The following is a 14,145-nucleotide window of genomic DNA, read 5'->3' as shown; positions in this document are numbered from 1 at the left end:
CTCAGAGCAGAAGTTAAACTGACATAGGGCTTTTTAACATGGGAGCTTCCTGCGCATTGCTATGCACTAGTCCAGCAATGCATCAATTTAGCACCACAGATGCATCAGAATTTCTGACGGATCTGTGGAAACGTGTGCCATGGAACACTGCATCATAAATACAGTGCTACCATGGCTTCGTTAAGAGCTCCAGAGCTGGTGCAAGAAATCTGGTGCATCGATTCAGATGCACCAGTTTCTTGAAAATGAGGCCCTTAGAGTTTTGTATAATTTTGTGTAAATTCTGTTTAGTTCGGAATTCACAGAACGGTACTTTTATGGTAAGTTCACGAGTGCGGAGGCTCCGTAGTCTGGACAGAGAACTCCACACATAAAAAGATAGGTATGTCCAGAAATGAGCCCAGCAGCGAGAAAAACAGAAACAGTTCTTAGGGACGTTATTTAAGGTTTGGTAGATTCGGATAACCTCCATAATCTGGTGGGTGCCATACCTGTGATTTCATCAACTAATGTAAAGTTGGATGGAACACCAGGATTCTGCTGAAGTGCCTCAGAAGCAGCCCATCCCCAACTGGGCATCCGTTTATGGTGGGCCTTCGGATGTACATTTTCCCTGCCCAAGCTTGCCACAAAAGGCATGGTAGTCTTGGGCAGGAAAAAGAAAAAATGTCCCCCAGTGTGCAGGAAGATAACTCCTTGTATTCCTGGTTCACGTACTTCGTCAAAAGTAAATCTGAATTTTGGGGATTTATTTCAGAAATAGAAAACCTTTTCTGAATGGACTGCCATTATCTGACCAGGCATTCATTTTCTTGGACTGGGTATGGTGGATAGACTTCCCGAAGGCAGAGTCAAGTGGGGCCTCACCCACAGCAGTTTATCAGCCTATCTGCATATTCATAATGACCATCTCAGTTTACAATCAAGTACAGCGGCAGCTCATCTCTACCATATTTTGGACCTTACGCAGAACTTCGCAAATGCAAATAATCTGTAAATATTCCATGAGGGAGCAAAAACGTGAAACACATTCTCAGGCAAAAAAAGGGGAGCTGTAGTCTGCAAAGATAAAATGATGCTTGTTAAACGCAAAGTATATCTTCTACTGCATCATATATTCCACTAAATATATAATTTGCCTGTTTCAGTACTGAGAAAAAATGCTTTGTTTTGTTGGAATTTGCGTAGTGATCTGTAGAATTTTAAAATGTCTGCAACAACAATATTCGGCAGCTCAACGTACAACTAATTTGAAAGACGAAGGCCTATATCACATTATGTACTACCAGATTATAGAGTCCTTCTACAATTTTGTAGCAAGGATTATGATAAAAATATTATATAAAAATAAGTGTAGATTTATAAACACTTAAATCCATACCTTGATGACATATACATGTTTAAAGTATGTGGCTGTGAAGTAAAGAATAGTAAATCGATACTTACTTATTTACATTTTTGGTTGTTGATATTATTATTGCTATATTTTAGCACCTTATTTTTGTGGTTGAAAATCTGACCTGCAACTGTGTGGCGTAGGTTGGATAGTAATACAACGAGTGAATAGAATTTCCCTGGGGTGAGGTATTTAACAAGTGTGATGATCCTATTTCTGTCCAAAAAATTAGCAGGAATGCAGGCATGCATTCATGATGAGGGCCTAAAATGTATGACTCCAGGGAGCAAACCTCAAGTCAAAGCTTACCTTCATGAAACAACAACATAATTGACAGAATAGCAGAATCTATGAAGCAATTTCTTGAACCCAAAGTACAATTTCACACACAGAAGGAAAAAGGTTCTTTGTTTAGTGAAAAAATATTTTTGAGAAAGCTGGACTGTTTTTTCAAACATTGTTATTCCCTTCAGGAACTAATAATGGCTAAGTCAACAATTGCAGTGTGAAATTCGAAACAACATGTGTTTATAGTTTGAGGCCATGGCAATGTTCCTTTAATTTTGTGTGCATGTATAAGATAACATCATAAATTTCGGAACGTCACGTCTTAGTAACTGCGCAAAATTGTAGCCCAAAGGAAGCTTTCTCTTCATTAAAGGTTAAGAAAAACGCAATGGCTGAAATGTCTGAAAATGTCTAAAAGTTAGATAAGTGCTAGCAACTTGCGTGGTCCATGAGGTGAGCTTTGGTCCAGACATTATCCATCTGGCTTGCACATATACCTCAGTTTCCTCACTACAAGCATTCTTCCCCTTTAGTGAAGTTGCACCAGTTTATGCACCTCCAGCCTCTTTTGTACCCTTATGACTTTTATAAACTGTGTAGAACCATCTGCATTAACCCTTACCCACATACTGGTAGGTACAGCCACAGCAAAGCTGCCCACACACTTAGGTCACACTACTATATTTTGCTAACCCAAGCACTTTAGCCAAACTGGCTCTGATTAATAATATCAGTATCATTGTGCTCCTTCCATAAACTTAGGGACATATTCATGATATGGTTTGCATCGTGTTTGCACCACACAATGGGGTACATGCGCGAAACAAACCTTAAATGTGATTTATGAAACCACAGAAGGCTACTTTTCATGGACTTGAGGGTTTCTCAGATCTGGAGTAAGGTAACGCAGTGCATATTGCTGCGTTGCTTTGCTCTGTCCTGCGAAAGGATTCCGTGGGGCTTGTGTGGGGGTTCTCACTCAACTTCAATGGATTTTGATGCATTCTCAGATTTACAGGAAGTGGTAGACATTGGAATGTGCCAAAACCCTAAGCCTCTCCACGTGAGGCATAACAAGGAGACATATCTTCATTTCTCCTTGTTTTTCCTCTTTCTACGTCTGCTGCATTCTACAGCAAACATAGAAAAAGAAAAAGCCTCTGGGGATTGTTTTTGTGCGGGACGGTTCCCCTTCCTGCCCAAAACAATTCTGCATGCACTGGAGGCACCCTTGCACCATGGTCCCAGGGTATCTCTATTGGTGTTAGCTTGCCAAAGGGTGCCAGCGCACGGGGAAAGGCGGAAATGCACCATATTGACGTAAATATGGTACATTCCTGCCCTTTCCCTAGCACGCAGTGCAGCACACCAAGGTGACTTGCTGCTCTGCACTGCATGACAAACTCATAAACATGCCCCTTACATTGGTGCTCTGATACAGGACTTACCACACACATATGCTCACTGTCACACAAACAAGCACACACACGTATACACATTTTCAAATAAAAATAAAACAGTTTTTTTACAATTGGAACAATGCAACAGCTCTGAACATAGCTTGAATGATGTCTCTTTACAAGTAGACAAGAGATCTATAAACTGATTTGACATTACAATATACATAACATGTTGAGATGTGGAGAAGTACAACTAAAGTGAAGAACAGTAAAGTTTTAACATTGAGTACCCAATTCACAAACTGCATTTTGTAGTATGTAAACTAGTACTACACTAGTACTACTTCTTACAAAATGCAGATCACAAACCTGGTGGAGAAAATCTCTGCTGCCAACTTGCCTAGGGCCTAATTTGCAAACTGTGTTTCATAGTATGTAAAGTAGAACTTCTTGCTTACTAAAAATGCAATTCACAAACCTACAGGTGGAAACTACCTCCACCACCACCTCTCCTATATTTTTTCTGTGAAGATCTCTGTACATGTAATTTTACTACTTTTTTTGGTGTCCACATATTACCTCAAAAGAGTATATAGCCAACTGTTATAGCCTCCAATCCTCACAGGTGGTTTTAGTCAAGAGCCCGTACTCTATGTGCCGAATGCAGAGGACATTAGGCTAACAACAGAAATGGAGGTATAGTCATCTGACATTATTTTCATTCAGTGCTCTTTCTAATAGGTCCCAATTGGAGAGGTTGCAGGGGTGACCCTTACTACTCTCAGATTTTTTATCAAACTTATATACAGAGATGACTGATCTCCACCAATCCAACTATAAAGGGGAACCCGTTTGAAGCTATCTCCTCCATATTCCTCTTCTTGCCAGGAGGATCAGGAAGAACAGTAATTTGTCTAGTTGGTGGTGATTTGAACCACTCTCAGTTGCTTCCTCCAGTGTCCCAAAAATGTAAACTATGGGCTTACCTCAACTGCCCATCCCAAGATGCCTGAGATCTTCTTACCCACTAGTTGCCAGAAATCGGTCAACTCCAGGCAACTGACAAACATGTTGATATCGTCCGCATGTTGACTTTTACACCTTTTATACCTGAGGTTCCTATTTTCACTGATCTTCTCAAGCTTCAAGGGAGTCCAATAAATTCTGTGAAGAGTGAACAAGTGTTTTTTCTTGAGCTGTGGAATATAGTAAATTAAAAGATACTTGCCAATGATCCTGCAACTCCTCCTGGGACAAGTAATCTTCCCACAAATGATATGCTGGTTTTTTACTTCCCTCTGTTGTCTTCAGTAAATGGAGGTACCACTTAGCCACTTTCTTTCTCTTTGTCCTAATGTACTGCAGCTCCATTTCGATGATGTTAGGCTCACAGTTGGTCCAGTCTTTGGTTCCGAATCACCTACAGAGCTGATAGTATTTAAATCTTGACATGTCAGTTTTCAAAAGCACTGACCACTCAGCCCATGACAATAGTCTGTTATCCTCTATTAACGGCTGCCATTTTATAATCCCAGCATCCCTCACTGGGCTTGCTAAGCCATCGTTTAAGCACTCCGGGGTACTGGGGAATCCCAGATGGGTGACCTCTTGTTATGGTATGAAATTCCTAGCAGAACCCTGTTATTAAACCATAGTCTTGCAGAAAATCTCAAACATTCAATCTTACTTTTTTGAAGAACCTGGTGGCTCCAAATTTATGATGAAACTATTCATTCTTATGGCTTTTTAACATGGCTTTATATAGTACTCCCACACAAGTCTCATTTGGGAGAGAGAACAACATGCTCCAGTTTTTCATTCGGAATGCCCAACAGTAAAACTGGATATCAGGGAGAACAGGACCACTTTTATCTGCCTTTCTCCTGGGCTTTCCCAGGATAACTGGTTACTCCTACAAGTCCAAATCAATAAAGTTATTCTCCCTTGATTCTTGTCCAAGGGTTTCTTCCCAAAGGTTATCAAATAAGTAGGTAAACTTAGGCAAAATTCTCATCTTCATGAGATTGATCCGCCTGTAAATTGTCAAGAGTAAACTCTGACATTTTACCAACAGCTTATTGACTTCTTTTCTTAGTCTTTCCAGGTTTCCTTCTGTGAGTGTATACAGATCTTGGACTATGCTTATGCCCAGTTAACATATGGTTTCCGTGCTAACTCCTTCCCACTCGAGATTCTATCACACATTCTCTGTTTTATCCCTGTTCACCTTGTGTCCTGAGAAACTCCCAAAAAGGTCCAAATCCTGTTCTACATAAGGCAGTGATTGGTTGACATGTGAGATATAGACCATAAAGTCATCTGTGTAAAGCACAACATTCCTGTTTGTTCCTCCATATGTGAATGGAATTATGGTTCTTATTTAGATCTTGGCGGTAACGGTCCCGCCGTCAACCTTTCGACTGGAAATCCTTCTGCCGCCATGATGGTCCGCCCACCGTATTTAGATGTTGGCTATCCTATAGACGAAAGCCTGCATTAGAACCGCCGTACCGCATCAACGGCAGGAGAATTAAAAGGGGCTCCTGACAGGAACCCAGACTTCTTTCCCACCGTGCAGATTTGGATGTGCCATACTGAATGAAAAAAGTCCGACCTCCATGTCTAAGTTGGTGGATTTGGGGGGAAAAGGGGTAAAAACTAACCTTTTTTTCCCGATTCAACCCCCATCTCTGACTGGACATGACTGGCTAACATCTGCTGTCACTGCTGCCACTGACCCACAGAGAAAATACAACGCCGCATTGTTAGGGTATGTTGGGTGGGCACTACAGGGGAGGTCAGGACCACTGTAGGCATATACATGTCACATTATTTTTTTTAAATCACTGTGACATGCGTATGTCGCAGACAACAAGTGGGTCAAACACAGATGGGGGCACACTGGTACGCAACACATATTGCATAAATAGACAACTGTCATTATGGTGCCAGTATTCATTAGCAAATAAATTCTGGCACCACAATGAAGGTACATTCACACCTGTATCCTGTGTCCATGTGTGCACATTGCCAAGGGAACTGTTCCAGTCATGTTGTGCTGCGAGTTGTGTGTGTAAGTCAGTACGTGTATGTGTGTATGGAATGCGATTGGCTGAGTGAGGAGGAGGGAGCTGGCGTTGGTGATGTGGATGAGTCTGTATGTTGTATGTGTTTCACTTGCATGTAAGACCAATATATGTTGTGTTGCGTGTGGCACATTCAGGTGAGTGTGATTGTTGTCTGGCAGATTTCGTTGTGATGTGTGTAGTTGTGCATGTGTGTGAGTGTGTTTGTGTAGCCGAGTTTGTAGTTGTGTTGGTTGTTATGGTTGTGTTGTGTGTGGGTGCAGTCTCAATGGTGTGTGGATGTTCTGTCATGAATGTATGCCAATGTGTGTTTTCGATCTGTACATGTTATGTTGTGTCATAATGTCAATAGATTGTTGTGTAAATGTGGTGTGTTGTGTAGTGTGTAGTGCTGGGGTACACCTAGGGCTAAGGGATAGTGAGTGTGTGTCACTTACCTCTATTCCATAGCCCTGCCATTCTACGAAGTACATTGGGTCCCACCCCCATCTCCCCCTGTCATTAATCCGTCACCACTCAATCTGCTTGCAGAGATGTAACATCTAAATAAGGTACTCAGAAGACCCTCGAGTTAACGGCCTTTGGTCCGCGGCTGACGTGGCTTAGAGGTGCGGCCACCAAGATCTAAATCAGGCTTATGTCTGTATTTGATCTTAAACTTTGTAACACCGGCTGTATATATCACTCTGCATAGTTGCACTCATGATTTTAATCCTTGAAGATAAGGATCTATTAACCAGTACCCTCATTGCTAGGGAACTAAACATTTTTCATAGGACCTACCATACCGAACCTCTAAATCCCAGATGTTTAAGGACCCACATAAGGTATTCTATTTAGCTCAGTCAAAGGCTTTATCAGAATCAAAAGTGAGAATAGCCAGATATAATGAGTGTGTGATTGCCATATCAGTAGTACCAATCATACCATGTGTTTATTTCCTCAATTGTCTTCCTGGTAAGAAACCCTAGTGCTGATGTATCACACTGCCCACTACTTTAGTCAGTCGGTTAGGAAAGATACTTGTGAAAACCTTGTAATCACAATTTAATGAAGAAATAGGATTGTTGCCTGACTTCAATATCAAAGAGATAGTTGTCTCACTCTGAGATGGTGATAGGGGAGATCCTTTCAACAGTATTAAATTGAACAGGGTTAGCAAGAAAGGATTAACATTATCAGCTAAAGTGATGTTAATCTCGTCTGGGATTCCATGTAGACCAACTGCTTTCCCTCTATTAAACATCTTAATTGCTGCTAACATCTCTAACACATGAATCTCCTGATTTAGAAACAAATGCTGCTCAGGAGAAAGGGAGGCTAGTGTTTTAGCTTCTTGACAGTCCCTTACTTGTTCTGAGTTTGAAGTGGTGGCTTTTGAATTTAACTTTTGAAAGAAGGTTACAAATGACCCTTCAATCCCTTAATTATCCTCTAATAATGTTCTCATTCCCTCACCTTGTATTCCTTAGATTGATTCCAGTTTCTGTCCTATTTAGCCATCCATGCCAACAGTTTCCCACAACTCTCCATATTTCAAAGCTTCAAAGCTTTCAAAGCTTTTCACTCTGCTATCTTCTCATTACTGTTTTCCTTGTCTTCTATTCTTGCTTTAAGTTCGGTTTGATGCTAATATAACTCTTGTTTCACTTTCCTCCTATCTCTGTCCTCCATCGTGGCTGATTTCAATCACTCTTCCAATTTAGCCAGCCCTTTTTCTAACTGGGTCATCTCAATTCTCTATTTTTCATTCTTGAACACCACTAAACTTTGCAATATTCCCCTAGATAGACTTTATATGTGTCTCACACTACTTCAATCTTTTCCATTCCCCTATTCCATGTAATTAACTCCCCTGTTATCATCTGAATCTCCAACACCTTATCTAGATGGATGAGGAGCTTCCTTTCCAATGTCCATCTTGTTTGTTTCTTTTGACTTGACAGAGCAACGTGCATGACTAAAAGGGCATGGTCAGAGAGATGGATAGGGCGATGCTCTAACCTCCAAACTTTACTCATCTCCCTATCTCTAAAAGGAAGTAATCCATCTGTGAGTAATGACTATTCTTCTCGTTTTAACAAGTATAATCCCTGCACTTTTCCTTCCTCTTTCACCAAGCATCACATAGGTTCAGATCTTCCATCATGGAGAGGAGATGGGCTTCAGCTCTCGGGGAGTTAAACTAAGATTGTGCCGAAGACCTGTCTAAATCATTGTTTAAAATGATGTAAAAATCCCCCCATGAATATAGGAGATTGAAAATTTAACAAAGCTGCAAAAAGGCACTTTAGAGGTATTTCATTGTCAATATTGGAACCATAATAGTTGGCTATGGATAACCAGTCTTTCTGCGTCTTAATCTCAGAAATCAGCCAATGTCCCCCTTCATCTGTCTTACCTTCTACCACCTCACTGCCTATATTAGCTCTAATTACAATTGCTACCCTTAACACAATGCTTATCATCTGTTGCAATTACCTGCTCAACCCAGCCCTGCCTCAGCATCAACTCTCTGCATTCACCTCTTAATAAACGGGTTTCTTGCAACAACATAATATGTGCCCCTTTGTTTCTTAAGTAGCTCAAAATCTGGCATGCTTCCTTTTGATCCTAGGCCATTCAGATTCCAACACATCTATTACAGTTCCCCCCATTGTCTCCCTGTATTTTCACCTATTCCCATCTAGATCACCTAGACTTAAAACCAGTCTTAGGTATCTTACAATCCATATAAGCTTAACATGAGGCCATAATTTTTCCCCTGTGCTTCCCATATTGTGTCCCCTCTCATTTCCTAAGCATTAAGAATGCCTCTATTAGCTCTTCCCACCCCAGACAGCCATCAGCTCACATTTTTATTTTAAGGATACTCCCTCACCTGCTTATATACTCTGCAAGAATTCATCTACTCCTTCTGGATCAGTAAAGTTGTGCCATTTGTTATTCCTCATAGCCTTCAATAATGCTGGGAACTTAAGTTGGACACTTGCTCCAAGTTTCTTTAGTTCCTCCATGTGTTTATAAAGCTCTCACTGCCTATCTAAGGAGAAACAAGAAAGATCTGATCTAATGGTAAATGGAGTACCTTGAACGTTTGGATTTTTTTCCCTTAAGGCTGATGTTAAAATCCTCTATTTCACCACAAATGATAAGAAATTGACTACGCTTTTGTGAGGTTTCCTCCTCCCCAGGTTAAGTCTAAAAGGAGGATACTCCCCTAGCCTAAGTCAGATGAAGAGAATATTCCATGAGTGGAAAGAAACAGGTGCCAGAAGTAGTGATTGTGAAAAAAGATGGGAAAATCCAGCAAAAGTAATACGGAGAAGAAAGAGGGAACCCCTGGTAGTTGGTATCCCAATAACAAATCAATATACCCCTTTAATGGAGTAAGACTTGAGAGAAGAAGGAGAATGGGAAGGGAGGGAACCCAGCATAAACCCTAGCTTAGGAGTGAGCAAGAGAGGAGGGCACTAGCAACACTTGAAAGTGTAGGACATCTATGATAATTGGAGCAGTGAATCAGAAAACAGTTCAGGAGATGATAGCTATGCTATCAACTGAGATTAGGCAACATTTCACCATCTCAGAAACCAACCAGAGGGAGATTTGAGCAGCCTGCACAAAGTTAGGAGGGAGAATGGTTTAGTGCAGCCTCCAGAGGTATTTGAGAAGGCAGTATATGAGCTAAGTATGGAAGCAAATGCTAACACAAAAGAGATTCAAGGCCTGAAACAATAAAGGAAGGACCTCACTGAGAAGCTTCAGGGATTAGAGAACAGTGTGTGAAGAAATAGTATCCGAATTCTGAATATCACTGAAAGGGCAGAGAGGAGTGACTTGAAGGAGTTTGTGGTAAACTTGTTAAAAGAGGGGCTCTCCCAGTGGACTATAGGCTGGAAATACAAAGACTACATAGAGACCCTTTGAGACTGTAACTTCACTACTTGGTAGTACATGTGGGAGAGACTGTAGGAGTGTTGGGAAAATGGAGAATGTCTACAACTAAATTGGAGGGATTTTGGAAGGTTAATAAGGGGTTTGCTAGTGGTGAGGAGAATTTTAGGAAGGGACATGCTAATACAAACACCCACCCACAAAAGAGTAAGACAATTGCTATTCACAAACTAAGCCTGATTTACAAACTGCATTTCATAGTAGGCAAAGTAGGACTACAGTAGAACTACTTAATACAAAATGCAAATCACAGACCAGAAATTTCCACCTCCACCTCTCCTTTCTTTTCGATGGGGAGATTCTCACAAATGCACGTTTGTTACTTAGCAGTAAATGTGGGATGGACCGAGGGGGAGTGGCTGGAATTTTTTAAAATATTTTACCACTAAATGTGAGAGGGTTAGGTAAGTTTTGGGAAAAGTTTAAGGAGGGAAAGGTGGTGTTTAGGGAGGGACAGAGACTCAACCACAAAAGAACATGCCCATTTATATTCACAAACTTCACTTCTAAAGTCACTACAGACAACAATGATCCAACAGGAATACATGTACTCCAGATCATACCTTGATAAGTCTGGCACCACACCCGGTCCACTACTGGTACTGAAACACCACCATAGAAAATAATGGAAGCATGGATTTAAATAAAACTCCACAGGAAGTAAAGGTAAAATAAATGTCTTTACTTTGGCTTATTAAAAATATATATACATTTCATTTAATGTTAAAAATAGAAACAATTATTACTAAAATATTTTAATAACCTTTTTATATAAATAAATGTAACTATTTTTTAAAAAAACAGTAACAAGATTTACAATAATTCTATACATAACTGTTTGTAATTTCTAATCTATAATAAAAAATAAACATTTTACTTTAGGTGAGTTTTTAATAAAACTGTAAAAAAATTATGTAAATATTTTATTCCCTTTAAATTAATCAAATATTTAATCCACAGGTAGATTACTTGCACTGAAGCATTTTTTGTTCTATATTTGGAATAATTAATTTATATTAATATTTAACTTAAAAACAGTCATTATTTTTTAAATGTATTACACCTTTTACATTTCTCTATACTTTACCATGCGAAAATCTCTGTCTACAAGTGAAGCTAAATGGGTGAGTGAAGCTAAACGGGTGGCATAGGGATCATTCAAACCCCCTCCTTTTAATCAATGTTTACATCCACCCAGATGCCCAATCAAAAAAATACGTCATCGAAATTGATAGATATAATCATAACTGCTAATCAAGATCTTGGCCCCCTGGAGCTTCTGATAACTGTGGATTTCAATCAAAAACTATTAAATCCCTTTGAAAGGGATACACAAACCATTTTGCAAAATCACCTATGGGCTGTACCACAACAATCTCTGGGGGAAATTGAGAGAGGAAAAGCTGGACTTTGAGGCTCTCGGGCTTAGAATTCTAAATGGGAGATACCCTCAGGACAGTCCCCCAGCACCTACCTGTTACGCTAACCAAATCCAAACAATAATTGACTATACTGTGGTCTCACTATTTCTGCTTACATTAATTACAAAGTTTTCTATCATAAAATCAGATATGAGAGATCATGGCCAGCAAATGCCTGGAAATAGGATATGATCCGTCTACTCACAACTCTCTACAAACCATGCCAGGAGACGTCACTACAATAAACTATAAAAAACTCTGATGGTCCGAAAACCTAAAGGAATCTATAGGGGTCCGATCAAGGGCAATTTTTGCACAATGTAACATGGACATAACCAGGGACCCAATAGAAACTTGGGGCCATATTTATACTTTTTGATGCAAAACTGCGCTAACGCAGTTTTGCGTCAAAAAAATTAGCGCCGGCTAACGCCATTCTGAAGCGCCATCCGGGTGCCGTATTTATTCAATGATGTTAGCCGGCGTTAGCCGCCGGCGCTGCCTGGTATGCGTGGAAAAAAACGGCGTACACCAGGCAGCGCCGGCGTAGGGGGATATGGGGCTTGGGCGTGAAGAAATGGGGCAAGTCAGGTTGAGGCAATTTTTTCGCCTCAACCCGATTTGCGCCATTTTTTTTCACTCCCAACCCCCATAGAAATGACTCCTGTCTTAGCAAAGACAGGAGTCATGCCCCCTTGCCCAAAGGCCGAGCCCAGGGGACTTCTGTCCCATGAGCATGGTCATTGGACATAGTGGCATGTAGGGGGGCACACATCAGGCCCCCCTATGCCACAAAAAAAAAAAAAAAAACACTTACCTGAACTTACCTTAATGTCCCTGGGATGGGTCCCTCCAGCCTTGGGTGTCCTCCTGGGGTGGGCAAGGGTGACAGGGGGTGTCTCTGGGGGCATGGGAGGGCACCTCTGGGCTCCTTCAGAGCCCACAAGTCCCTTAACGCCTGCCTTTTGCAGGCGCTAAAAAACGGCGCAAAAGCGGCCGTACGTCATTTTTTTTGACCCGCCTACTCCCGGGCGTGAATTTTGCCCGGGAGTATAAATCCGACGCACATGCCTCGGAGTCGATTTTTTAGACGTGAACTCCTACCTTGCATCTCATTAACGCAAAGTAGGTGTCCACGCAAAAAAATGACGCAAACTCCATGGACTTTGGCGCTAAATTGCGTAAAAAAAAACGACGCAATTCCGGTGCAAACGGAGTATAAATATGCCCCTTGGTCTCTCTTCCTAAACAATTTTGTGGTTAGTCTTCTTGTAGATCAACCACAAAAGGGATATCAAAATAAGGCACGGGTGGAAATCCAAACATAAATATAAATTATTCAGCGCATATTATTAAATTAAGGAAAGAAAGAAATAAAGTATTAAAATTGTATAATAAGGACCCGACAAATGGCTGTATTAAGGCTGATTTAAAAAATCTAAATAATGCATATCGGAAACAACTATGGAAACATAAACACCAGAAACATCAAGACCTTTGGGCAAAAGCCCTATTTCTAAGTAAAAAACAAAATACTCAGGGTTTTTGGAAAATGGTCAATGATTTGAATAAGGCCCAGCACTTTGTTTAGTTCAAAGATCCCGGAACCCGCCTGGGTTGACTATTTAAATCAACACTTTGATTAATTCAAGCTAGCTGATAAAATATTAGAAATGGCTACAGAAAAATTAAGTCCAGGGAAAATGATACCAAAATCCCTTTTCGTCCAAAAGGAAACTAAAGAAATAACTTTCTAAACAACAGAAGTTAGCAATTTAATTAAAAAAAGTAAAAATGGGGGTGCTCCCACCCCTAATGGGATCCCGCATGATCTGTTTAAACTAGATTCAACTTACTGTGGTGAAAACCTTGCTCCTACTTTCAATCATTGCATACTGTCAAGAAGTATTCCCAAATCCTGGAAAGGAGCAATAATTCACCCAATATTTAAAGGAGGTAACAAAACAAAACCTTAGAACTACTGACTAATAACTCTAATAGACGTAGAAGCCAAATACTACGCAGGTCTCCTATTGGAACACCTCCGTAGCTGGGCAACGGAAAATAGTATCAGCCCTCCTAACCGAGGGCCTAGGCACCGCTGCAAACATATTAACTTTATCAATGATTATTGACAAATGCCAATACAAAAAACAGCCCCTGTGTCTGTGTTTTGTGGACTTTAAATCAGCTTGTGATCTGGTCCGGCGACCTCTCTTATGGGAGAAACTAGCTTCCTGGGGAATACCGGAGACTTTATTAAAAGCCATGCAACAGCTACATACAGACACATGGGTAAGAGTCAAGGTAGGGATGGCTCCTTCCTTTCTAGGAAAATTATGACAAAGCAGGGATTGAAACAGGGCTGTGTGCTGGCACCATACCTTTTCAATCTCTTCTTATCTGATTTATATGTGGAATTAAACAGGGTAAATGGGCACTCTCCAAAGCTCGGCTATATGATTATTAAAAATCTCCTATACGCCGATGATGTGGTTCTCCTGAGCCAAACTAAAGTAGGACTACAGCGACTCATTTTTAAGATATTTGAATACGGAGAGCAGAGCGGAATGGAAGTTAACCAGGATAAAACTAAA

Source organism: Pleurodeles waltl, chromosome 10 (assembly GCF_031143425.1).
Source record: "Pleurodeles waltl isolate 20211129_DDA chromosome 10, aPleWal1.hap1.20221129, whole genome shotgun sequence".
Taxonomy (NCBI): Eukaryota; Metazoa; Chordata; class Amphibia; order Caudata; family Salamandridae; genus Pleurodeles; species Pleurodeles waltl.
This window is presented reverse-complemented; position numbering follows the sequence as displayed.